This window comes from Camelus bactrianus, chromosome 32, assembly GCF_048773025.1.
Source record: "Camelus bactrianus isolate YW-2024 breed Bactrian camel chromosome 32, ASM4877302v1, whole genome shotgun sequence".
NCBI classification, from domain to species: Eukaryota; Metazoa; Chordata; class Mammalia; order Artiodactyla; family Camelidae; genus Camelus; species Camelus bactrianus.
The window spans coordinates 17,454,373-17,480,567 of record NC_133570.1 but is presented as its reverse complement, the minus strand read 5'-3'; the positions used below and the strand labels follow the sequence as shown (position 1 = coordinate 17,480,567).

Genomic DNA, 26,195 nt, shown 5'->3' with positions numbered 1-26,195 from the left:
AGAAAGGCACCACTGTAGTACCCTGTGGTCCGTCGTTACACCGCCTCTCCAGTATTGGGCACCGGCCGTGCGGACTGGGGTGGGCTGGCGGTGGGTTCTGCAGGCCAGGACAGAGCCACAGGCGGGGGTGATGGGAGCTCCGAGCGCTGCTTCTGCTTGTCTTGTGCTTAATGGCCATGATCTTCTCAGCCTTGTGCCTGTGTGTGTGTTAAACATCTTACGTTTCGTCCCGAGTCTGAGTGGAGGGAATCTGTTTGCAGATGGGGTAACAAATGTAGCCTCCCTGTGAGATGGGTCTGACTGCTGAGTCTGCTGCGAGAGGCCGGGGTCGTCCTCTGAACTTCCTTGAAAAGTTGCCCCGTTAAGCGCCTGGCTTCCTCTTGGCTCTTTGGCGGCTGGTGTCTGTGTTGCATCTGTGGTATTTGTTTGCAGGGCTGAGTGGGCTGGACTCTGACCAGGCCCCCTTTCCTCAACACCTAGAAGAATCTTCCGGGTCTCCAGTCTCCTGCCCTGTTGTCACACCCCCTGAAAGTCAAAGATCCAGATGTGGGTGGTCCAGTCTCTTCCAGATGCCCAAGTGCCTTTGGGATGAATATGCCACCCTTCATGGTCTAATTATTTTGACTGAAGATTAGTGGGATCTTACTGCTCCTGGGGGGTACAGAGCCATTGTGAATGGTTTATGCATGCTAAATTTAACCCAGTTTCCAACACAAGAGCTCCCTCCACGGAGAAGCCCGTTTCAATAGCCTTGGCACCGCTCTCTTCAGTGCCCTGGGGCTAAGGCAGGAGTCCAGCAAGGGGAAACTTCTTAGCCAGTTCTCTCAGGAGGGGGCTCATACCTGGGAACCGGTTAAGAGGCTAAGATGGGGACCACAGGAGTTTCCCAATCTTCCTGGACTCCTGACTATCTCTTTTGCTACCTGCAGGTCTGGATACCTGGTCCTAGCTGTGCTTATTTCCCTGTTGCCACCCATTCCCCACTAGGAAATCTGCTGTGGGACTCCCAGCACAATCTAGATGTGCATATTAAAGGCAGTTGGATACACACACATCCCTAGCCCAGTGCTGGGAGACAGAAACCACTGAGAGCCTCAGCAGATCACGCACCTCGGTCCTCTGGGATTTCCCCTTGGCAGAGCCTCTTGGGGAAGATCTGGTTTTGCACTTTTCCTAACATACAGGTGCAGATGCTGGAATGGCACTCAGGGAAGCCACCAATGAGATGGCCAGAGGCTGGAGGTGGAGCTGTCTGAGGGGTTCCTGAACTGGGCAGAGGGTCATGTCTCTTGTTCAGAGATGACTTTAGGAGACATTCATTTAGTCAGGCTCTGTTTGGGGGGATATTGTTGTTACCAGCTGGAGCCGAACTTAGATTCAGTTGCTCATTGCACAAAAGTCAATATTTGAGAGACAAGGGTTGGTGGGAAAAGATGCTTTATTTGGGAAGCCAGAAACCTGGGGAGATGGTGGACTAGCATCCCCAAAACTACCTCCCTGTTGCCAGTTAGGGGGCAAGAACTTTTAAAGGAAAGCTTCAAGGGTGTGCAAGCAGGGGTTGCTACATACAGAACAGTACAGTCAGCTCTGACAATCATCTTGAAACTGATCATGCAGTGGTCTGGTCGGCACCATCTTATTGTTTTAATCACAGTTTACTCTTGAACTCCAGGCTTGGTTTGTTCCCATTTCCTGGAAGCCAGTTCTTGGAATTTTGCATGACGGAGAAGCTTATGTCGTGGCTGCAGTCTGGTCATCACGCAGTTAGCTTTTCCCCTCTGGTGGCAGTTACAGTATTGGCAGAACCACTCAGGAATGTTCATCAGACACTGTTGGTCCTGCAGGGAGGAACTAAAGGTTCTGTGACTCTGTTGTCCTAATCATTAACAGCTTGAGCCTGCTCTTTTGTGACTCAGCGGCAGCCTGGGAGACTACAGCTTTTCTACAAACAAAGAGAGGTGGGGACACGATAGGGCCTTTGTACTTGGGAGGGCCCTGCAGGGTCCTGCTCGGTTTCATTGTAAGACAGATACTATCCTTGCCCTTAAGTAGTGAACAGCCTAGTGGATTCAGTAAGAAGAAGCAATCATAGCGACGACTGGGTTCTAGGAGATGATCTTTAAAGGCGGGGTTTCTTGCCATGTCTGAACTCCTGGCCCTGTCTCTCCTCTGAGGATTTCAAGAGGTTGACCTCAACCCTGCTGGCTAATTTTCTCCTGGGGCCCCCACTGGCTTCCTGGCTTCCAACAGCCTCACGCTGGTATTTACAGCAAAGCAGCGCCCCTCTTTAAGAGTCGGCATAGGGTGCTGGACAGTCACAGAAATAGGCAAAATAAAATCACATCCCCACTTCTTCTCTGGACAAGTTCATTCCCAGGCCTCAGGTTCCTCCCCGTCTGCAAACGAATATAAATAGAATAACAGCCACTTCCCAGGATGGGAGAGATTAAATAGACGACATTGCAGAGCACCTCGTGCAGAGCAGATCTTCCATAAATGTGAGTTATTCCTTCCTCCTTACTCCCTTCTTGCCCCAAAGGGCTTTTCATTAGTGAGTCAGGAGGAGGGGAATGGTTCTGCCACCAGCCTGCAGGGTGATGCTGGACATCTCTTGGGTTCCGAATTTGGGGGATACTTTCCTTGGAAAGAAACAGACATTCAGATAAACTCAAGTGAGGCAGGTAGGGAGAAAGAATTATTATAAAGATGGCAGGGGTGGCTCATAGAACCTGAGCTGGAATGCAGCCAGTTCTCAGGAAAGGGCTGGAAATAGGGATTAGGAAATGCTAGGAAGTCCAAGACATCCCCTCTCTCTGCCTTTCTCCTTTCTCCCCTCTTGGCCTTGCTTCCGTTTGTAACTACTTCCCATCCCACAGGCGGGATAATGGCAGTCAGCACTCCCCTGAATACCCACACTGAGCTAAGGGACCGCTTCCCTTAAACCTACTTCCAAATTCCCCAAAGCTTTCATTGGTTCAGCTTGGGTTGGGCCCTACCGCTGATCCATTCAACAGCATCCGGGGTGGGGCCGTGGTGCACAAACATGGCGATTCCTGCTTAACAATGTGGGTGTAGAGTCAGTCTCCAGAGAACTGGATATGCCAAATGGTAATTGACTTGCTGAGATGAACAAGACACAATTCCTGGCCTCAAGGAGCTCAGTTTCAAGAGGGAGACAGACCCAAGACAAGTTCCACTCCTACTTAGGGAAGGCCATCACAACAATAGGATTCGGAGGTCCACATCACCAGCATGGGGTGGGAGAAGTCCCCAGAAGCTGCACCGACTGCCACCCCGAAGCCATCCTTGGACGTGATGAGCTAATTAATCACAATTATTATCTATGGCAGTGCCAATCCACCTGCTCATGTCACAAGACATTAGTTATTGCCAAGAATGATGAATCCCAGGATGTAGAACATGCTAAAAATATTAATCTACAAGTGAAAATGATTTTAATTGGATTTCGCCCTTGGGGTCGTGTCAGGGTCCCGCTTTCCATCAGACTTGTCCAGTCAGCACAGCGGACCCCAGCCTTTCAAATTGAAACCGTGATTGGCTGGCAGAGGTTAATAGAAATGTTGGGAAATAAATAGGTTATTGATTGATCATAACAATCAGCTGACTCCCAGCTTACCTTGCTGACCTCGCCCACCCAATTTTACAGCCAACTCGGTTAGCATTTAATTATAGATCACTTTTACAATACTGTGTATTAATGAGCAGATGATACAGCGGGGGGTAGGGGAATTCTTACTGAAGAAGTTTCCCGGTGGCAGAGAAATGTGATGAGACCTTCTGTCTTACTTGGGGACTGTGGGTGAGAGAAGGGAGGGTCCTAAGAGGAAGAGTTACTCTCCCCACATCCCTGCTAAAACCTCATCCCTTCACTCCCACATTTAGTGGGCCTGAGTTTTGTGCAGGGGACCTGGAAACACGGCACCATATTTGAAATAGCCCCTCCACTCAGGACCTCACTCTGGGATGCAGAGCTTCTCAAACATCTGCGAGCACAAGAAATAGGTGGCAGGCGGCTTATTTAAAAAGGTTGATTCTGAAACACACCCCCGAGATTCTGATTCAGAGGGGTCTGCCTTTTGAACCATCCCACCCAGCCTCAGAAATTCAGAGGCAGAGGGGAACATCATTTTGAGACACAATGGCCTGATTGGGGAGGGGGAGAAATTCACACGAGGAAACAAACAAAAGCCAGAGCTCTGGGTGCTTGGCTGGCAACTGGTCCAGGGTCCACTGGGACCCAAGGAAAGCAAGGTTGGCTGAACCTGGGAGCCATCGCTGAGCAGAGGACGCTTGCTTGAGTAGGAATCTCCCAGGTAAGCCTGAAGAACAGTTTGCCCCCCTAAAGGGTCGCTTCAAACAGGCATCAGTGGTGTGGCTGGCACTCCCTATCAGGGGGACAGTCAGCATCTGTCTTTGCCCTTCAAGGGGGTGGCAACCTGGTTGGAGAAACAAGTGTATAATCTAGAATTGCCTCCTCTATTCTAAGTGGCTCCCTGCTTGCCCCCCCTCCTCATGCCCCCACCCCAGCCTCTTGTACCCCAGTCTTGCCTCTTTCCCTTCCACACATCAGCTCATTCCTATCTCACTGTTTCCCCCGCCTGACCCCTCTTCCTCCTGTTGTTACGTGGCTGACTCCTCCCTAGCAGCTCAGTGCCACCTCCTGCCACCACATGACCTGGTCCACCCCTAGGCCACACTGCCCCATCTCCTTTACTTCTTCCATAGCAACGAATGGTGGGAAGTACCAAACACATTTGTTTCCATGTCTGTGTCCCCCACTGCCTTGGGAAGGGGAGGGGAGGGACTATGTCCAGATAGGACATGGTGGCCAGAGGGGCCTCATCCTGGGCTCTGAGGAACAAAGAGGACCGGAGAAGACAAAGGAAGGTTGCGAGCTGAGTCCCAGCCCTCCAGGCAGGTGAAATTGCAAGCCGAGGGTTTACCTGTTCTGCACATCGTGTACATAATCAAGATCTGTTACACCTGAGAAAACAAGAGGCTGGAGAGGAAGTGGCCACGGCTACCCAAGACAGAGGTGCTGGAGGCTTGGACCAGGGGGATGACAGAGGGATGGAGAAAAATGGACAGAATCAAGAGATATTGATGATTTCTCCCCGATTTCACCTTTGAGCAACCAGACATGAGATGGGGGTGCTCTTCACTGAGATGGGGGATGCTGGCAGAGAACCAGGATGAGGGGGGAAACATCCTGAGTTCAGGTGAGAGAGAAGCAAAGATGTACCTTAAAAGGAACCATATCTGTGGTCTATTTCTGTGTGAGGAACCACCCCAAGACCTCATGGCTGAAAACAATCAGTTCTTTTGCTCCTGAACCTGGAATCTGGGAAAGGCTCGGAGGGGACAGTTGGCTCAGCTTCACGCAACAGCAGCTGGGGGCTGAGCCAGGGCTGTGGATGGGAACAGGTCCTCGACATACCTCTTCACAGCCGCTTGGGCTTCCTCACAGCATGGTGGCTGGGTTCCGAGTGAACATGACTCAGCCTTGGAAGTCGTATGCACACTGACTCTGCACCAGAAACTCCACGTGCCCCAGGGTCCCCCCCCCTCACGATAATCCCAAGAAGGAGGTTCCATTGTTAAACCCCATTTTACACAAGGGACACAGAGGCCTGGACAGGTGAAGTGACTTGCTCAGGTGACACAGTGTCTGAGTCTGGATTTGAAACTGCCTCTCTCCCAGCCCCTAGTGGTTCAGGGCGGAACTCGGCCTGATGTTTTCTGTAGCCCTCAGTGCCCAGCACAGGGCCGGCCCCAGACCCCGGGGTGCTGGCACTGGGCAGGAGGCTGAAATCAAAGACTGTATGAGGCCAGAAGGCCTCCGTCACTCCCAGCCTGAGAACCTGGGAAAGCTTCCAGGCGGTTGAGGCCTGACCCCGATGCCAAAAGGTGACGTCTGGTATGCGCTCCCTGGTGGCCCAGCGGCCCTGGGATCATCCCTGGGAAAGTGCCCCAACGGCCTGGGCTTCCATGGTGCTCCGGTCTGGGGCCCCCACCCCCCATGCTGGAGGTTCCAGAACATTCCATACATTCCAGGGCTTCTCCATGGGAGGAGGCCTCCTTCCCACAGGAGAGGATCCTTGTGCAAGGATTGGGAAACTCATTGTGTTTCAGGCCAGATAGCACCAGCTCCCCCCAGGGGCCTCTGTCCTCCTGGCTGTGTGGCTTTGGCCCTGTCGTGGTCATTTTGCCTAGAATAATCTGTTTATCTGCCATGGAACCTGGTGGACATGCCCATGGGGAGTCAGCCACCAGGACTGCCACTCCTGGGGTGCCCGCATTCAGGTGGGCTCAGGAGCTGGGGGACAGGGCGGCCCAAGATGCAGGGGGGCTGCCTGTCAGTTTACTCAGTGACTTGACCCAGTTGCTCCCCTGCCGGACCCTTAGGTGGGTCTACCTTCCACGTGGATTCTGTTGGCAAGTCGTAACCTGCCTAGGGCCTGGAGAAACCACAGGTGTGTGAAAGAGGGCCTGGGGACCCATCACATGCTGATACATTGCATCTCCCTCTTATTGAAGCCTTCCAGCCTCTTCGAGGCACACAGTGTTATCCCCGTTTTACAGATGAAGAAACTGAGGCTGAAAAGGGAGAGATCACCAGCTCTAAGTCACACAGCCAGCGAGGGGTGGAGCTGGGGCTGCTCCTGAGTCAGCTCAGGTACCGCCCACTTGCCAGGTTCACCTGGGTCCCCATTTCATTCATTCAACAAAATCTTCTGGAGCCCGACTCTGTGCCAAGCACGGTGCAGAATGCCCAGGCCACAGCCATGGTGCAGGCAGGCATCATCCCTGCCCTGATGGAACTGAGACCAGAGGAGCAGCACATGAGCAAAGTAAGTATGAAATCACAAGCTGCTTAGTCCTCCAAGGACACAGGGTACACCTCGCAGGGAGAAGGAGTAATAGGAGAGAGAAGCCGGTGTGGAGAGAGTGAATGGGCTCAGTCTAACAGAGAAGACGGGCTCAACACTTGGGGATGATGTGCCCCCATCGGCATGGTAACGATCTTGAACCCAGGATTCCCTATCCTCCAACTGTGTGTCTTTGGGCAAGTCTCTGAGCCTCTCTGAGCCTCAGTGTCTCCCTCCTGTAAGACACGAGAATAGGGACGCCCATCTCTCAAATGTTGTGAGCACTTTATGAACCAACATGTAGGATTCATTTAGCACAGAGCCTGGCACACAGTAAGCACACGGAAAATGCCAGTAGCGTGGGCTAGCGCAAGGGGTTTGGAGGCAGAATGAGGAGAAATGGTCACCCCTGCAGGCAGAGCCCCCAGCACCATCTTGGTCCTTGGAAAACTCCAGAGGGAGAATATTAGGGAGACCCTGAGTTGCCAGAAACACCGGCATCATCAAAATGAAATGGCCCCTGCCAAGAGAACACTGATGAAATGAAAGCCAAACTCAAAGTTCGCCCATTTTGCTGAGAAGACCAAGGCTTCAAGAGAAGTCACATGGCTTCTGTTAAGAACAGAAGCCCTCAGCAGAAATGAGCAAAGACTTTCCCAAGCTTCTGTCCAAAACTGCGTTCTTCCCAGCCTCTTTTCTTCCTCTACCATCCCAGGCCCACCCAGTGCCCTAAAACTCTGGAATCCAAAGGGTATCCGCAGAGAGCCGCCTCAAATGCCCGGAAGGGTAACCAGGTTTCTAAGACCAGAAAATGAGGCGGTCTTGGTGCACCCCCGCCATCTGCTGGCCGTATCTGAGAACTGCAGCTCTGGCTTGGCCACTGTGAGTGCCTGCAATGGGCTCAGACCCTGCGTTCCAGGAACATACAATACACAAACCAGAGACAGACAATAAACAAGGACTCAGACAAGTAAGCAAGGTAGTTTCAGACAGGCACAAGTTTTAAGCACGATAGAAGCAGGTTTTTGTGATTGAGCAGCGGTTCTCAAGGTGTGGTCCTGAGATCTGGGGACCCAGAGAGAAAGTAATTTGTCTGTTTCATCTCAGTCCACGAGTGCACGGTGGAGTTGTGCAGAGCCTACATGGATGTGTGATACTGTAACAGATTGCATGCAGAAGCAGGTATCAGAATTCAACAGACTCTGTTTTCTAGTAAGCCAAACTTGAAGAGATTTACCAAAAAACAACAGTGCTGTCTTCTCATTAAATTTATTTTGTTTTGGAAACAATTATCTTTCATAAAGAATGTGTAGTTTATGTCAGCATGCGGTATTTACCATTGTTATTGTTATTTTTCAGTGAATTAGTAAACAAATCTTTTTAAAATCTCAGTTTTCATTCCCAATATGGTAATGAATTGATACACAAGGCTTTCTAAAATATCTCAGTTCTAATTTCTAATATGGTAGACTCTATGCTAATACCTCTCTCCTCTTTCTTTTCCTCCCTGTGAGTTGTTCCCTGTCCTTGGAGAACTGAGCACGGCTGCCTCCCCTAGACTGAGCGCCACGAAGTCCAGGGTGATGCCCATCTGCTTCTGACTATATACCCTGGGCGCCCCACCCAGTGCTCCACACAGAGGAGGGACAAGGAGATTTTGTTGAATGAGTGAAATGAGGAGCTAGCTGAGCCTTGTGAGTGAGCAGTGCCCAAGCAGGCTCGAGGGTGACCATCCACTGTATGCTAAGAGGATAAAGGGGTCTTAGGACCAAAATGTTTGAGAACTGAAACAACAGACTTGCTGTGGATGGAGTGGTCCAGGGAGATGTCTCTGGGGAGGTGACATTCACCTAAGACCCGAGGGCCCCAAAGTCAACCACGTGAAAAGCGAGGAACATATATTCCAGGCAAAGGAACCAGCCAGTGCAAAGATCCTCAGGAGAGAACAAGATAGTTGTGTCAGAGGAACAGAGGAACAGGTGGGCAGCCTGGCATCCCTGACAGTGGGGCAGTGCCTCTGTACATGCTGACTGTGTAAATGGTTTCTAGGTGAATAGAGGGAGGGAAGGAAGGAGGCAGGAGAGAGAAGCGGAGAAGAGACATGGATTTTCTGTGATGCACTGGGCACAAAGTAGTGCTATTTAAAAATACAGCAATAGTAATGATGGTTACACAACAATGAGAACGTACTTAATACCACTGAACTGTGTATTTTTAAATGGTGCAGTCAGTAGATTTTATGTGTATTTTCCTACAATTATAAATACCCAGTTGTAGTGACTTCAAAGATCATGGTCTTGAGCAGAGAGTGGGAGAGCCCACTCCTGTTCCTTGAGTATGCCACTGGTTCCCCACTCCCCCAAATTACACATCCCTCTGCCTCCTGAACTACAGCCATTCCTTGGGTGTGAATTGGTTTCTAATCTCAAAATGGTATTTTAAACAAGAGAAGCTCCATTCATGAGTGAAAACACAATGCCCAGTTCACACTCCATGGCCGGATCCATGTAAAAATATTTTTAATCTACAGCAGAATTTCCATCCCCAGGAGGCAAGGACATGGAAAATGTCTTCTGCAGTCTTAAAGTAAAACAGTGGGTCCCTGGATAAACTCTCAAGAGGGCCTTTGGGGTCTTTGGGATGTAACCAGTCTCCCCCACCAGGCATCCCTCCAGCTCAGTATGTCCCCATCTACTCAAGCACAGCCCTCAGGCAGGGACCACAGTGGCCCCTCCCTCCATGCTGCCTATTAAAAGACTGAACTGCCTCTTTCTACCGGGAGGCCAGCTTCCCAGCCCATGAGGTCCTGCTCCTAATGACTTGATGTTCAGTGGCATCAAGGCCAGGGTGAGCATCAGCAGGCCCGGGGCCGGGGTTAGGGGGAGGAGAGTTGCCTACACAGGTATTAAGTCAAGAACATGAACACACACACACACACACACACACACACACACACACACACAGAATCTGAGACTCCCACCACCATCATAAGTCTCAAAGGTGGGCTAGTCCCATTCCTTCTGCCTCCAGAAGGTTTGTTACCCAACAAGACACATTTTTGCCTTCCTGGGTTCAGGACCAGCCTCTCAGAAGCTCTCCGTGCCTGCATGGCCCCCTTGCAGCCATACAGGACTACAGGGCTTCCTCTCTAGTGAGATTCTCTTGTAGACTTCCAGCCCATGCCCACGTGCCCTCGGATGTCTTCCTGGAGCGGAGCATCACTGGGGGTCTGGAGTGATGTGCTTTTCAGTTGGCCCTTTTCCCAAGACATTGCTGTCACCTGCCTGGCAGGTACACGGCCCCCTCTGCTTTCCAGTCATTGCATAACTACCTCCAACCGGGGAAAGCGTTTCTAGGTCTTATTTCTCTTAAGATGGACCTAAGGATGGTCCTCCTTTCAAGAAGTTCTAACCAGTTTTCTAAAATTTGCTCAGAACTTAATATAAGCAGGACTCTGAGAAATGTTTCTGAGCCTCTTGCTTTGTGTGCAGTGGAGCAAGGTGGCCACAAGAGGGCAACAGGCACCTGCTTCCCTGATGCAGGCCCCATCCCCGCCTCGCCAGCAGCCAAGCCACCTCCTCCAAGCTCTTCTTGATGCATCACCTCTTCTTGCCTTTGCAGCTCAGGCCTCTGGATCACCCTTCAGGCCTCACCGCCAGCTCCACTAGATTAGCTCTGAGTCCCTGGCTGACAGCGAGGCTCTCAACCCCAGAGCAGTATTCAATGACCTGAGCCACCTGCCTACAAGGCCACTAGGCAGGCCTCTGACCCTGCCCCTGAGCTGATCCAATCCTCCAGGCCCTCCCATGAGCTGTCCTCACCCACAGACCCTTACTCCCAGACTGAGCCAGTAAAACTGGTCCCTCTTCCCACCCTCCTCGACCTGGTGCCCCCTGTTACCCACACCCAGGAATCCCTAGCCTCCTAGCTTCTCCTCTCTGCTCCCAAAGGACCCTCCCCCAGCCCTGCAGACATCAAAACTCCCTTCTGGCCAAACTCTCATCTCAGGGCAGCTAAATTGCATAGAAATTAGAAAAGGAAGCTGAGCTAATTTATACCAACGTGTAAATGGGTGATGGATTTATAACCCTTTTGACTATCTCAATCTAAAGTTTTATGTCCTAGGGCTTCCAAAACTCGCAAGTCCCTAAATCAAGGACTCTAGGCCCTGGCCTGGTGACTGATGAGTCCATACACAAAGGCATATCCTCTGTACACACCAGACAGTCATAGGCATTTTTAGGGATACAAAAGCTGCATCCACGTGTTTGGACTATTACAACTATCAGGCTATTATTTAAAAGAACCAAAACTCAGATGCAGATTATAAGGGGTTAATAGGCTATGTCCCGTGGCAAAACCCTGAAAGTTGACTATGCTTCTGAGCCCACCTCGGCAGACACCACTCCTCCATTTGGCCTGAGCCTCACCCCAGCCCTGGCACCTCCTTTAGAGTACTGAGATCTTTACTGGCCTCACATGGCTCTTCCCCAGAGCAGTCGCCACGTCCGACACCACTACCTCCACCTCTCCCTGTGTTAGTTAAGTCCAAACCTGTGTTAGCCCAGTCCCAGCCATGCCGACATCCAAGCTGTTAATAGTAATAGTTACGAGGAGTGTTAGACCTGTTGTTAGTCAGAAAGAAATCCACAAGCCGTTAGTTTCTGCTGAAAGGAACAGATCAGGAGGGCAGGAGTTAGTCAGGTGAAGGAGAGGTTAATTAAGAGCAGGTCAGAGCCAGGCCAGGAGCCTGGAGCCCCCAGATGGGCAAGGTTGGTTGTTAGTGGTCAGCCCCCCTGGGGCAGCCAGGGCAGGCAGGGATTAGCTGGGTGAGAGCAAGAGTTAGTGCAAGGGAGCCAGAGATTAGCCCAAAGAGACCAAAGTGCCTACTGGAGGTGAGGCATAAAGTCACCCCCAGGTGTGGCCCTGGCTTAGCGGCTGGCGGGCTCTGGGGGAGGCACACTGGGGTTGGGCCGTGGGTGCGAAGAGGACAGGGAGCCAGGGATGAATTTCTGGCTGGCCTGAGGGGCTGTGGGACCCTGTGGGCCCCTAGGGTTCATTTGTTGCTTCCCACTTCTTCCCCCTGCCAATCCTGAACCCAAGATCTGCTTTCTTCCCAGCTTTCTCAGATTTCCTGGTGTAGACAGTCCTTCTCAATGACTTCCAGTGGGAAAAATGACTCACACCTACTTCCGGTGTGGGAAACCTGGATCTCCCACCTCCGGGGACGGGAAGGGCTCTAGCCAACTTCCTGTTGTAGGAAAGGCCCCTCTCACTGATCTCCTGGCCATTCCTTCTCACCGTCTGGTGATAAGGCGAAATCCCCCTCTCACTGACTTCCGGTTTAAGAAAAACCCGTCTTCCCAACCCTCGAATATGAGAAATGCCCCCTCATGCTGACTTCCTGAGCTAACTACTCAGTGATTCCCAGTGTGGTTAAGACCCTTTCAGTGACTTCCAACTGGGGAAGTCTCCACTAGCTGACTTCCGGTGTGGAACACCCCCTCCTTGATTGTGCGGCACCACACCTCTACCGGCCACTTTCCAGTGGAGAGGATTCTACCCTTGCTTCCGTCCAAAGAAAGCCATACGGGCGCTTTCTCTCTGCTCCCTTAACTGGGAAGAGCCCTGCGCTCCACATTCTAGACCCACAGGCCTCCCCACAGTCATACCCCAGAGGTTTCCCAGCTCCCGCCCACTCCCAGTAGCAACCAGACTTCGGTGCAGAGGTGAGATGCTGTGCTCGGAGGCCGGCCAGCCTCCCATATCTCCAGGACCACCTCTTCCTCTGGGCCGCTGGTGTGGATGATAGGGCCGTCCGTCCCCTGCCTCAGACGTGGCCCAGTGGACTCTGAACTCACAGCCAATTGGGGCTGCAAAGTGGGGCATCTGTCTCTGCCAGGCCAGCCCCAGGACCTCTGCTTGCCAAAAGGAGGGGGACCAGCCCCCAGGGGCGCCCAGAGCTCGGCAGGGCTGGGGTTAGTAAGAAGAGAAAACAGGGTTAGTAGGGGCTGGGTTAGTAAGTCAGAGCACAGCACCAGCGGACAGGGGCATCTCAGCAGACACACACGGGAGGCACTAAGAGAAAAGAAGAATGCACACAGGTCAATTAGTTTGTTAAGGGGTGGTCGGGGTGCAGTTGAGGCCCCCCTGGGGTTAGATGGGTTAGTAATTGAACAAAAGAGCTGCCTACGGGAAGAAAGCTGAGGAGGAAGTGTGGGGAAGAGATGGTTAGGGGTTCAAAGCGAGTGTCTGGCCCCAGGCAGAGGGGTCTGTGTGCAGACCACCCAGAGGGACCAGGGCCTGCCCTGGGACATGAGTGGGCAGGTTTTCCGAGTCTCCCACCCCGACCCTCATACATATCCAGATATGTATTCAGTATCTGCCCTCTGTCAAAAGCTTTATCTTCCTGGGAATCCTCACTGCAACGTGTGGGTGAGGATCAGGCCACTCATTCTACTGCTGAGGAAACTGGGGTTCAGAGAGGGCAAGTGACTTGCTCAAGTCACCCAGCGGGAAGTGGCAGAGCTGGCAAGTCTGATTTGCATGCCCTGTCCTGCAGTGTGGGTCTGCACAGAGATCCCAGGCCACGGGCAGGGCCTTCCGGAGCCTCGTCTGCCCCCACATCCCAGCCCCTTGAAAGGCCCGTGAGCTGCAAGGTTAGTAGGGTCTGGCTGCGGGGGGTTAGTAGGGCATGCTCGGGCCTGGTTAGTGGGTTAGTCGGTTGGCAGAAGGCCAGGCACCTCGTCACACGCCACAGCGTCCCGGCTGAGCCCTGGGTTAGTAGGTTAATCACACCATGCAACACTGCCCCCAGCCCCTCCAGCTGCAGCTCCAGAGGCCTCCCGCCCCCAACCAGCCAGGGAGCTGGGCCTGACCAGGGCAGGGGGTCTGCCTCCAAGCTCCTCAGCCCCACCCCAGAATCAAAACTATCCACGTAGACCCTGCCCCCATAAATTTTTCTTCCCTACTTCTCAGCCATGGGTCTCCGGGGCACTCCCCCAGACACTTCAGTTCCCCTGAAAATGGACGCTGCTCCTTCCAGCTGGAAACCCCCTGCCTGGTTCTGGTCATCCCCTTCCCGGAAGGCTGGGTCCTGTCACACTCAGGTGCACACACACGCTCGTACACACTCATGTGCACACACCAGCATATTCCCACAAAAGGCCTGATGCCCCGGAGCCACTGTGTCCAGTGGACAGCTCCTCCATCACCGCCAAACCTGTGGTTACTCCAGCCCCTGGCCTGCCCTCCCCCCAACACTGAAACTGCATAGAGCTCGCCTGACCCCCAGCACCAAGTTCAGACTTCCTGGCCCCAAGGAAAGGGCTGCCTTTCCAGCTGATGCTGCGAAGCAGCTGAGTGTGCCCTAGTTTTGTCATCTTTTATCACAGTTGCAGTTTTCCCACAGAAACCGCAGCCTAGGATCCAACAGTTCCAAATGATGCTCTGGAAGAAAAGGGTTCTGTTGCCAGTAAACTTTGGGGAGTAAACGCTTAATCCTCTATCTGTCCTTGAATATTCACAATACCCAGCAGCACTTTTAAAGGCTCTGATAAGTCCTGCACTACAGAAACCTACCGAATTTGAACTTTTTTTTTTTTTTTGTAAGAGCAATGACATTTCCTAGAACTTACTTTGGGACTATCTGCACTCATTTCTCCCTGAGGCTCTCAGCTAAGCCACCTCTTTCTCATCCTCCAAGGTCCTGATTAGTTCAGCCTCGCTGGGAAGTCTTTCCAGCCTCCTCTGGGATCTTACTCCCACACACCCAAGCACTTAGAACCTGTGCCTCAGTAGACTGTTTCCTGCCCCATCCTCCAGTTCTCTTTGTGAGCTGGTTTTCTCCCATTCAGCATGGCTGTGCAATCCTGAAGGTTTGAATCAGGGCCGTAACTTCACTTAAATTCCCCTCAAGCGAGTCACACAGGGAAGGGCTCACATTAGGCGCTCAATCCTGATGAGAAGAGTAGATAATAAATTCCCCAAGAAGCATTTGGAGCTACTAGGGAGGCCATGCAGTGCCACCGATTCCTTGATCTGATTAGGGAGAGATATTAAGAATACAAGAGAGGGAGGACTAGTCAGAAATGCCTCTGGATCAAAGATGCTGGGCTTACCGCCCAAAGGGCCCAAAATAGATGTAAACTACATGTAAACTCCCAGAGGAGCGTTAATTGAGCACCTACTAAGAGTCAGTCGCTGTGCCAGACACGTGATTTCACTGATTTTTCCCTGTGCCCCTACAGTGAGCAGATGGCTCATTTCAGAGCAGAAATCAGACTCACAGGGGTGAGGTGACTGGGTGGTACAGCAAAATGCACACCCTCTGGCTCCAAAGCCCAAGATCTTCCCAAGACACCCCTCTCCCGGGAGCTCCTCCTCGCTGCACTGGGTGTGGCCGGTTCTGTCTCCCCAAGGCACCCGGGGCCACCCTAGCACGTTACCCCCCAGCACTGTCTCTATTGCCCACACCTCTGCCCCTCCACCCCCTCCCTTTTGGGGGCAGGAATTCTAAAGGGGAGATGACACCAGCTTTCCATGCTTGTGGTGACCACCTACTATGGACTGAATTGTGTCTCCTCCAAATTCATAGGTTGAAGCTATAACTCCCAACGTGACTGTGTTTGGAGATAGGCCTTTTAAGGAGATAATTAAGGCTAAATGAGGTCATAAGGATGGGACCCTGATCCCATAGGACTGGTGTCCTTATAGGAAGAAGAAGAGACACCAGCTAGCTAGCTATTTCTCTCCCTCTCTCTTCCTCCCTCCCCCTCTGTGTGTGTGTGTGTTTCTACCTGTGAGCCAAGGAGAGAAGCCTCACCAGAAACCATCCCTGACCCCTTGGTTTTGTACCTTCAGCCCCCAGAACTGTGAGAAAATCCATTTCTGCCGGTTCAGCCCTCCACGCATGGTATTCCGTTAATGGCAGCCCAAGCTGACTCACCCAGGTCCCCTCCCCACCCCCAGAAAAAGACATTGGGCTCTTAGACTTGCCTAAGGAAGGCCACAGCTGCTCCTGTGTGAGCACTGGGACCAGCCCCTCTTAAGGAGCTGGAGGGAGTGGAGGACAGGGAGGCAGGCAGGCCAGTGAGCCCGCAGCCACAGCCGCAGCCACGTGATGGGGGAGCTGCCTGATGTGTGTGGAGCCTGCCCTGCCTGCCCCTGCTCCCCAAGGACAGGAGTGTGATAAGGAGCAGGAATCTGAGATACGGCCGGGGTGATCCCTCAAGCCTTGGGGTGAGGCTGATTCCAGACCATTCCCTTTGGAAGGCGAGAGCAAGGCTCAGTATCTGTCTCCTTCTAGCGAGCCTCCCCAGCCTGGGTCTCCTCATCCTCCGGAAACTCTCTCCATCCAGGATAGCTCTACCCCTCCAGCTGCCCCTCCCAGAGCTCCACAACTCAAGGGGAAGGCCCAGGCTGCCCCCCGCCCCGGTCACCATCCGGGAGAGCAGAAGCGCGGGAAAGCCCCATCCAAGAAGCCCCCACAAGAATGGGCGTCACTCACTCACATGGCCAACGGCGCAGGGCAGACCCAGCCGGCGGCGCCCCGGGAGCTGCGTCCACCCTCCCTCCCACCGGCAGCTCCTCTTTGACACCCAGTCCTGTGATCCTGCCCCTGTCCTATAAGGTCCTTTAAGACCCAGCCTTGGCGAGGTGTGGTCAGTCAGGCCCTGGCCCAGGCTGAGCTCTGGTCTCCGGCAGGGCTGCCAAGAGAAATCAGGTCCACTCGGGGTCAGGAAGGGCCTCCAGGCCTGGACAGAGGGCCCAGCAGGCAGGTCCAGACAGACACAGTGGGGACGGTGGGCTGCCGGCCTCCCTCACATCCCTCGAGCTGTCCTCCAGAGCCAGGTCCTGATCTCAGCTGAGCACCATCCCAGAGGGGCCTGTACCCATGGCAGGCTCCATCCTGGGAGTCAGGAAGGATGAGGTCTTCAGGGAATTGTCCAGGGTTCCAGAATTGTCCAGAAGGCCGCTTCCTATGTCACCGTGGCCAGAGTCTAGAGTCACCCGGGCTCCAAAGAGAAGACCAGGCCAGGAGTCCTGAGATGCAGCCAGGGCAGAGCCGCCTGGAGGGGGCACAGCAGTCTAGAATAAGAGCACAGCCTCCATCCCCCAGCTCCCCACAGCCCAGCCCCACACCCTGGGGGTGGGCACCTTCAAAGACGCCCAGTATCCCTCCTGTGCCACCAGCACTTAGACAGGGTGGGGTGAGGGCTTGGATGCTAGTAACACATAAAGAGGATGTCGCATCTGGACAGGACTGTCACAGGGATTAGAAAAGCAACAAGCCCAGAGTCAGCCCCACGGGCGTCACGGGCAGACAGGGAGAGTCCAGGTGGGCAGGAAAGGCCTTTACAACCTCCCAGCTGAGGGGCCCTCTGTACCACCCTCCCCCAATACACACACACACACACATGCACACCTTCCAGGACGGGGAGCTCATCCCCTCACTGAGACGATGACAGAGCATGTTCTTACCTGAAGATCAGAGAGGGCGGAATCACATCTCATGTTGCCCTCTGGGGCCTGAGCATCTCTCTGGGAGAAGGCGCTTGGTCCACATTTGTGCTGAATGAAGGAATGGGCTGAAATCTCTGCCAGGAACCCACCCGGAGTGGTCTTGATTCAGTCCCACCCCCTCCACCGAGACCACACGGAACAAGCCTTCCAGCCCCCCGACTCCAGGCAGGAGTGTTTGGGCCAGGTCTGGGTACCTGGGGAAGGCCCTGGGTGGGGAGACAGTTATCCCCAAAGAAACTCAGCTTAATGGAACCCCCTTGCCCCACACCTACCCAGGCTTACCTGGCAGCGCCCAGCCAACACGTTGGCAGCCCAAGCTCAGCTCCCAGCTCCTCCCCCATGTAGATCCCTGCAGGCCCATCCTGGAAGACAAAAGAGCCAACCACGGCGCAGGAGAAAACCGCGCCCAGGCCCCCTCCCCATCCCGGGCCGGGCCAGAACTCTGCTGACAGGAAGGCCCCAGGAGCTAGGGAGGCTGGGCCCAGATACACCGGCCCCCTACCTCCCTTCCTCCCACCCCCGAATACCCTCCTTTGCTGCCTTTGCCCACCTCCCTGTTGCCGTCCAACGGCAGAATGTGACCCCTGGAGAAGGCAGGACAGACTCAGCTTGACGACAGTTCAAGTGAGCACTGAACAGAGCCAGCATCCAGAGCTCTGATCCCAGCCCTGCCATCCTGTGCAGCCCTGGGAATCCGGCCCTCTCTCTGGGCCACAGGGCCCTTCTGGTCCTGACACTACCCACAGCGCACGGTAACAACCCTGAGTCTGAGGCCCTTCCGCTCAGACTCGGTTACCTTTCTGCTCCGCGCCCCCGTCCCCCTCCCCATCTCTTTTCTGAGGCCCCAGGCACCAGAGGAAGCTTGCAGAGCCAGAGGGTGGGCTGGGAATCTTTGATGACCACCCCGTGTTACCAGTCTGAGAAGACCAGAGAATGCCCACTCATCCTGACCCAGCATCGTCTCCCAGGGTTTGCTTTCAGTGACAGCTAAGCTCTTTTCATCAACTGGCAGACCTGGGCCTGGGAGTCAGGGGTCCTCTCAGCATATTTTCAGAGCTTGCTGTCAGCTCCCGGACTTGGCTCACGGGTCCAGAGTTGGAGAGGTACTCAGACCCTCACACTGCCAAGCATGTGCCCGAGGGTCACGGTGCCAAGGTCCCCGCTTGATTGCCACGCAAAGGGGCCCTAGCCAAGTTTCAGAAGATGTCAAAGGGCCAGAACTGAGACGGGAAGGGCCAGCCCAAATCACCCGGAGTCCCCAGCCTCCTTCTGACGCCCGGTCTACAGGTACTCAAGATGAAGTAATTCAGCTCAGGTCCTCAGAAATTACTGAGAGTGGAGTTTATACAATTGTAGCCCTGATGCAAAAGTGGGCTGTGAAAGTTACTTTCTGGGGCCCCACAAAATGGGGACGAGCTCTTTGTGGCCTCGGAGGTAGGAAAGTAAGTGAGCCACATAGCTGATTTCTTCCCCCACCTTGGGGATTCTGGGATACTGGACTTCCCTGCACCGACCAGGAGAGGGCAGGCTGGTAGGCTGGGGGCTGGTACTTTTGAATACTTATCTGCAAGGCTCCTTCCCAGGGTGATCATGAACATCTCGAAGAACCCGGAAATTCCCTTCTTTCTCCTCTGTCCCAGGAACTTGCTGCAGTCTGTAAATAGACCCTGCACTGCTCAGAGCAGCACTGTTTGAATCCAGTGACCCTCTCCCCTGGCCCTGGGGCCCCAGAATCCCTGACACGACAAAGGCAATGGAGATTTCAAGGGAAACTTTAGCTCCTGCATCAAGCTGACAGCTGTCTAGGAGGGTATCAAGGGCTTTGAGGTCAGACAAATATCAGTGAGACAGTGGCTTCCAAATCCAAGGTTAATCATTCTCAAAGGCTTAGCCCGTGCCTGGCACAGAGTTAGTGTTCCAAAAATTATTTTCCCCAGTTAATGATTTAAATCTTTGGGTAACACTGATGTCCCAGAAATGTGGGCCACATTTATCCTGCAGGATTCTATGCCTCCTGGGGCAGGGGGCTGTATACACCCCACTTAGGAAGCACAGATCAAATTTCAATCCTCTGTCTCGGTGAATGGATAAATAAGCGGGAGTACGTCGTATAATGAAATCTACTCAGCAATAAAAAGGAACACACTATTGACAGATACTATGACAAGGACAAACTTCAAAAATATTACCTGGAGTGAAAGAAGCCAGGCACAAGAGACCACATGCTGTATGATTCCATTTACACGAAATGTCCAGAAAAGGCCACCCTCTACAGTCAGAAGGTAGATTTGCGGTTGCCAGGGATTAGGAGCGGGCTGGGGATTAACAATAAATGGGGGTGAGGGATATTCCTGGGGCAAACTGATTTGTAGTGATGTGTGCAGAACTGGGTAAATTTACTAAAAGCCTTTGAATTCTGCTCTTGAAATGGAGGAGTTATATGATATGCTTACACGAGGTTAGACAAAAAAGGGTTGAATTACTGACACATGCAAGAACAAGCCTGAACCTCAAAAACATGTTGAGCAAAAGAAGCCAAGAACGCAAGATTCCACAATAATGGAACTTTAGGGAAACTGTGTAATCTACAGGTGTAGAAGGTAGATCAGTGGTTTCCTGGGGAGGGGATTAACAGGGGACCATTTTGGGTGATGAAAATGTTCTGTATCTTGATTGTGATGGTGGTTACACAGATGTATACATTTATCAAAGCACACTGAAATGTATGCTTGAAATGGGTGCATTTTACTGCATGTAAATTATACCTCCATAGAGTTAGCTTTTCAAAACTCATTTAGATGTGATGACACAGGACAAGAACCAAGAAGGGTCCAATCAAAGGCCACAGGGAGACCTGGTGGTGAGCTTCTGGGTCCCAGCGTCTCAGCTCCCACTAGCCCACACAGACCCCACCCCACCCCTGATTCAAGCCCAGGTCTGGGGCCCCAGCAGGGAAGCTTTGATTGAGGGTTTGGACCCCAGAGCATCCTAGAGGTCCTACCACCTCTGAAATTCACAAGATCTCCCACACATACGGATATTGTGGTGGACCTGACCACACAGCCTGAGGCTGGTCTCCACCATCCCCAGGGGTGCACAGAAGGAGAGGAAGGGTCACCTGGGTTACTCCTCTGATGCTGTCAAGGTCATGGTGGCCACGTGAACGTGTCTGGAAGACATGGGTGGGCAGGGAGATGCCTCCAGCTGTCAAGGAAAGAGAAAAAGGGATGGGTGGATAAAGATGTAGCCATGGGCACATTGGAGAAGAGATGCCAGGGTCCTGTTCTGAAATTACAGCATTTGCCAAAACTGATCTCCTTGGATGTGGATCAGAAGAAGCGAAAGGAGAAACCAAGAGGTATCTTGGCCTGTCCAGTACCAACCAAAACATCCAAACATGTTGGAAAGGACCTGGGCTTCACTGCCCGGCTTCCCATTCTGTTCTGCCACCTCGAGCAAATCTGTTGCTCCCCAGGGCGGGTCTTCTTATCCACAAAAGCAGGGTGACTACGGTGCCCACCCCACAGGGCTGCTGTGAGGATTACATGAGATGAGAACTGTTATCTATTAGCTTGCATTCTCTTATTTTCTCACTTTATTATGACTACCATTGTTCACACTGCTCATTGGCACCATCCATGGATATTCATTTTTTCCTCCTAAACTTTGCACTATTCTTGGTAACAGACAAACAGCTACCAGGGAAACGTGTGTTTGGTTGCAGTTTCAGGACCCCCTTGGGTTTTAGGGTGTTTTTTTCCACTGATTCTGGAATAAAATAGCTGCTCAGAGAGCTGAGGCATGTGAGAGACGTTGGCCTAAATTGCTTTGGATGAGTGAGTGCTGAGAGATGGCAGCAGCTCCTGGGAATAAGATGTGCCCGGCGCCTCGCTGGAGACAGGAGGGAGAGGCTTTTGCGCAGGTGCAAAAAGCACCATTTTTTTTTTCCTGGACGAACTCCAACACAACCTACCCAAAAGAAGAGCTTCACTATTCAAATCTCCCTCAAATAAAGGAACCCCCGAGCTGCGGGTGGGGGACACCTTTACCTGACAAAACAATGGGTTGGGTTTTTTAATTCCCATTTTACAGATGAGGAGACTGAGGTTCAGAGCAGTGTGACTTGCGCCAAAAATCACCCAGCTAGGAAACGGTGCAACAGGATTCTCAACACGCCTGTTGAACCTTTAAGGGGCAGAAGGCTTATGTCCGGATACGGGGGTGGGAGTTAAAGGAGAACCGACCTGGGGAAGGTAGGTATAAAGTGTGAACGCTCTGGTGGTCAGCGTTACTGTTATAGTGGAGGGAGGAACTGGCTGTGATTGCTAAACCAGCCGGGTCGGTTTATTCCAGTTGCTTCCACGGTCTTGAGGCAGCTGATTAAGTTCACTTTGAGAAAGGAAGGTAGCGTCGTGTAGTAGTTACGCCACCACATTTCAGAGCCAGACTAGTTCTGGGTTCAAATCCTGACTGTACAACTAACTGACTGTGTGACCCTGAGCTTGTCCCTTCACCTCTCTGAGCCTCAGTTTCCCATCTGGAATGCCCGATTCCCAGCCTTCTCATGGGGTCTCCAAGAGGCAGCACCCAGCAGGAACCTTGGTAAACAGTTACCAGCCGGTAGCTGGACTTGGTTATGGTTAATCATCTAGCCCATAGCCCTGAGTCCAGGAGAGTTCAGCCCCTCCCCCCACGACTCACCCAGTAGCTTCCAGAAGGGCCCACCTGGCACCACAAGGGAACAAGGGACACCTGTCTCATCTGATGAGATCAGCCTGGAGAGGAGTGGGGAGACAGATGTCACCCTCAGCCAGCCTCTGCCTCTGCCCCTGAGCATCTCTGGCTATTGTTCCAGGGAGCTCCAGCTGACAGATGAGCCGGCCTCCCAGACAAGGGGGAAGATCCTTCCCAAACAAAGGGGTAGCCTTTAAGTTATTTGCCAGCGCATTGAACCTGCACAAAGGCCCCAGTGGCCGCAGAAACAGTCTGAGGATTACCCCGGAGAAGGACCAACAGTCCAATACAAATAAAAGCAAACAACTAAGTGTCTGTACATGATTCAGGGGATGTGGAAATGACCTCAGCCGGCACACAGGGGATGCACTAAAGCAGCAATGTCTTTACTAAGCAGCTACTGGGTGGTGGGCACTTTACCCACACTGGTTCATCATTCCCAGCAGCCTCTTAAAGCCGGGATTAAGACTCCCACTTCACAGATGAGGAGACTGAGGCTCTGAGAACAGAAATTTCTTCCTTACTGAAGTTGACACAGAGCACAGGTAAGGAGGAGGATTTGCACACAGATCCTTGTAATTCACTGCCTTCTCTTTCTACCACCCTACCAGACATCAAGGAGGGATAAATTCAAAGAGCAGAATCCTGCCCTGGTGGAAGCAGGGATTTGGTCCAGAGGAAGGATCTTAAAAATGAAGATTAAAAAAAAAAAAAAAAAGGAAACAAATGTAAAGGCCAACAATATGGAACTGAGTAGAGCGTTTCCATCTATTCCACAAAATACCAACCTTCTTACAGTGATTTCTGCCAAGGACGTCGAAACACAGAGAAGCATATCTAATGTCACTTTTCTTGAGGTAGTATACATACAGCACAATTTCAGTTCGTATTTTCAGGAATAGAAAATATACTACAGGGAAATACGTGAAAATGGTAAACATAGTAGTTACTCTTGGATGACAGAACTGTGGAGTTTTCATCTTTTTTTTTTTTCAGTCTTTTCCAAATCTTCTATAATTATGCATTCCATGAAACGTATTGTATTTTTTAAAAATCATATTTTTGAATTCATTTTGAATGCAGGCATAAAGAGTGGTTCTTCTAAAGCTGGTGATAGGAAGTTGTGGTTCCTTTTGAGGACCCCGAAGACCTCACCCCTCTCTTCCTTGAAGAAGTGAGGAGGACCAAAAATGGCAGCCAGAGGACTGCAGGATAGACTTCAGATACTTTCTCAGTGGCAAGGGTCATTAAGTAATAAAGTAGGTGAAAAGAAGGGGGAGTAGAGGGGATGTCAGAGGGGATGTTAAAATTCTTTCAACGTGAAATTAACCAAACTCAGTGCTGGATGAGGATGTGCCACCCAAAGCTACCCGCTGGCGGAAAAAAAAGTCCCCAAGGAAATGTTTTTGCCCAGACTGCTACATGGTTCTAAACGTAGAGGTTCTACACCTGCTAGGGGTGAGGGAAGAGGTCTGGGCACTGTTCCCTCAACCTACGGTCTGACCACCCGCAGATGATGAGAAGGAGGGGGGTCTGAGAAAACATCCAGAAGACCAGCCACACCCCAGTCCTGCTGACTCATCCCCTGGCCACGTGGCCTGGACATCTGAAGCCACGCCCCGAAAGTCTGAGAGCCACTGTCCTCAGGTTTCCCTGTCTGTCAGGTGGAATTACTCATCCCTCCCCTCCCCAACCAGCCCAGGCAATCGCGAAGCTCCCGGGCGCTCCCAAACGGGACTGCGCTTTGGAAGGTAAAGTGTCGTACCCAGAATGAGCGTTGGGCTCCGGGCCGCGCTCCGTCTGGGGCCGGCACCGAGAGAAACAGAAGCCGCTCTCCGCGCGTTATCTCGCCTCTCTCCCCCCACCCGTCTCCGCACTACCGCCTCCCTCCCGGCTTCCCGCAGCTTCAGGTGGAGGCGGTGTTCCCCGCCGCGGCATTGCAGCAGGGTGTGCGCGCCAGCAAGCCTGGGCGCAGGGCAGCCACGGGTGTGGAGCCTGGGATGAGGGTGGGGAATCCAGGCCCCCGGGTCTCCCCCTGCACAGTCCGACAAGCAATTTCTCTAGCCGAGGATCCTCTGCTGAGAGAGAGGAGAGATCTGGCCCCCTCCCTCCCAAATTCCCAACCTCTCTAGAGAATGTATTGGAGAGGAGTAGGAGGGAAGGGAGCTGGTGAGTCCTGGGTTCTCCCCAGACCCATTTAAGGATGTAACATGAGCTGTAGAGTTGGACATATCTGGATTCAAAATCTCTGGGTGTGTGACCTTGGACGTGTGTACCTAACCCTCTCTGGAGCTCAATTTCCCCATCTCTAAAATGGGGTTCTTACCACCGCCTAGGGTTGTTGTAATAATGCATGCAGTGGGCTAAGCATGTCCCTGGCAGAGTGTAAGCTCTCCATCAACTGATGTAGTATTATTATCATTACCGATCTCACTATTCTCAACCAAGAGGTTTTCCGGTCCTCTCCGTCCCTTGGGACCCTGGACATCTGGAATTTGAGTCCCCGAAGTGTAGCATTGGCAGGCGCTGGGGGGTGGGCTTGATATGAACAAGGGGGGCTCAAGAGCCTGGCTCCACCATCCCATCCCCCAGCTCCAGTTCTGAGACCATTGAGGGTCCCTCCAAGGCTTGGCCATTTCCGGTGAGCAGAAAAGGTCCGGGGGCCCCTCCTGTCTGTCTGGTACGGGGGGATCTTTGTTCCCTCTCAGATCATGACTGCAAGACCCCCATGGGTCCTAGACTCCCAATGCAAACTCCCCTTCCCCGTGCCCCACCCAGGCCCAAGTCTTAGCTGCATTTGACAGCTGCGGGCTGGAGAGGCTCTTCATCCAACAAATAAGAGGCACTTCAGGCAGCGTTTGCCAGCCCTGAACCCTGTCCAGGACCCTGGGACCTCAACCTCGGGGAATTAGGCTGTTCCCTGCGCGCAGACAAGGACGCTTGGGGAGGGAGGGCTGTTAGGATGGGGCGGCGGCTTACCTCCCGTCCGCGGTCTTGCGGCGCCAGTGCAGAGGGCTCTTTGTGCCCCGGCTCACAGCGCAGAACTGGGGAGCCCCTGCAAGCGCCTCCCATCGCAAACTCCTCCCCGCACTCGTCCGCAGCCTCCCTCCCTCTGGTCCCCCGAGCGCAGCCGGCGTCGTCTTTGTAGCTGCTGCAGCGCCCATGAAATTTTAATGCGGGAGCGGCTGGCGGGCGGAGGCGCCCCACCCCCGGTCCTCGCCTCTGCCCTGCTCCCGCCTCCCCGCTCCCCTGCAACCCTACACCCTACCCTTTACTCCCTCCCGGAGGTCGGGGCCTGGGAGGCGGGGTGCGGCCGGGAGTAGGGGGAGCGCATCGCTACCCCAGCCGCACAAAGGGACGAGCCTAGCGGCGCGCTCTGCCTCCAGCATCCCAGCCCGCGGCGCTACCATGGCAACGCTTGCCGGGCTGAACTCCACCGCCGAGCGTGCAAAGATGGAGAGGCGCACGCGGGTGGCGCGCGACCGCGGACCCGGGGAGCAGAAGCCTAGACCCGGAATGGGAGGGTGAAGAGGCTGGTCCTAGAGGACCAGGCGCTTAACCAGCACGGCTTGGCTGTATGCCTCTCAATTAACTCAGCCCATGGTTATGGTGGAGTCAAGATCGGAACCCATGTCTGAGACTTTAGGGGCGTGTTCCTGCCACTGCACCACGTGGCCTAACAACTCTTATAGGTGCGGTCTTTTCTTACTTAAATTGCTCTCCTTTGTGCCTCTATATTCTAGAGCAGGAATGTTAGAAAATGGTCCTAGGGGACTCTTTTTAGACCAGTCCTAAACGAGCAGCATCACATCAATTGGGAACTTGTCAGGAGTACAGATACCCAGGCGTCTCCCCAGAGCCGCTGGATCAAAACCCCTGGCACCGGGGCCCAGAGGTCTGTATTTTAACAAGCCCTCCAGCGGATTCTGACGCTTGAGAACCACTGTACTGGACCCTACAACCAGGCTATCCTGGGTTTAAATTTCAGTTCTATCCATGCCCCTCAGGGGATGACCTTAGGCAAATTCACTCCCTTTCTAAGGCTCA

The 26,195-nt window shown here is 53.0% G+C and overlaps 1 long non-coding RNA gene across 1 annotated transcript; it reads right to left on the bottom strand.

Annotated features, from left to right (window-relative positions):
• Positions 1 to 7,619: 7,619 nt before the first annotated feature.
• Positions 7,620 to 25,278, bottom strand: LOC105066041 (uncharacterized). The gene is made up of 6 exons (XR_834990.3): positions 25,128 to 25,278; positions 20,533 to 20,618; positions 19,604 to 19,729; positions 17,697 to 19,068; positions 17,373 to 17,462; positions 7,620 to 16,960 (listed from the first exon to the last, which is right to left on the bottom strand). It is a non-coding gene; the product is annotated as an uncharacterized LOC105066041 (long non-coding RNA).
• Between the last annotated feature and the right edge of the window lie 917 nt (positions 25,279 to 26,195).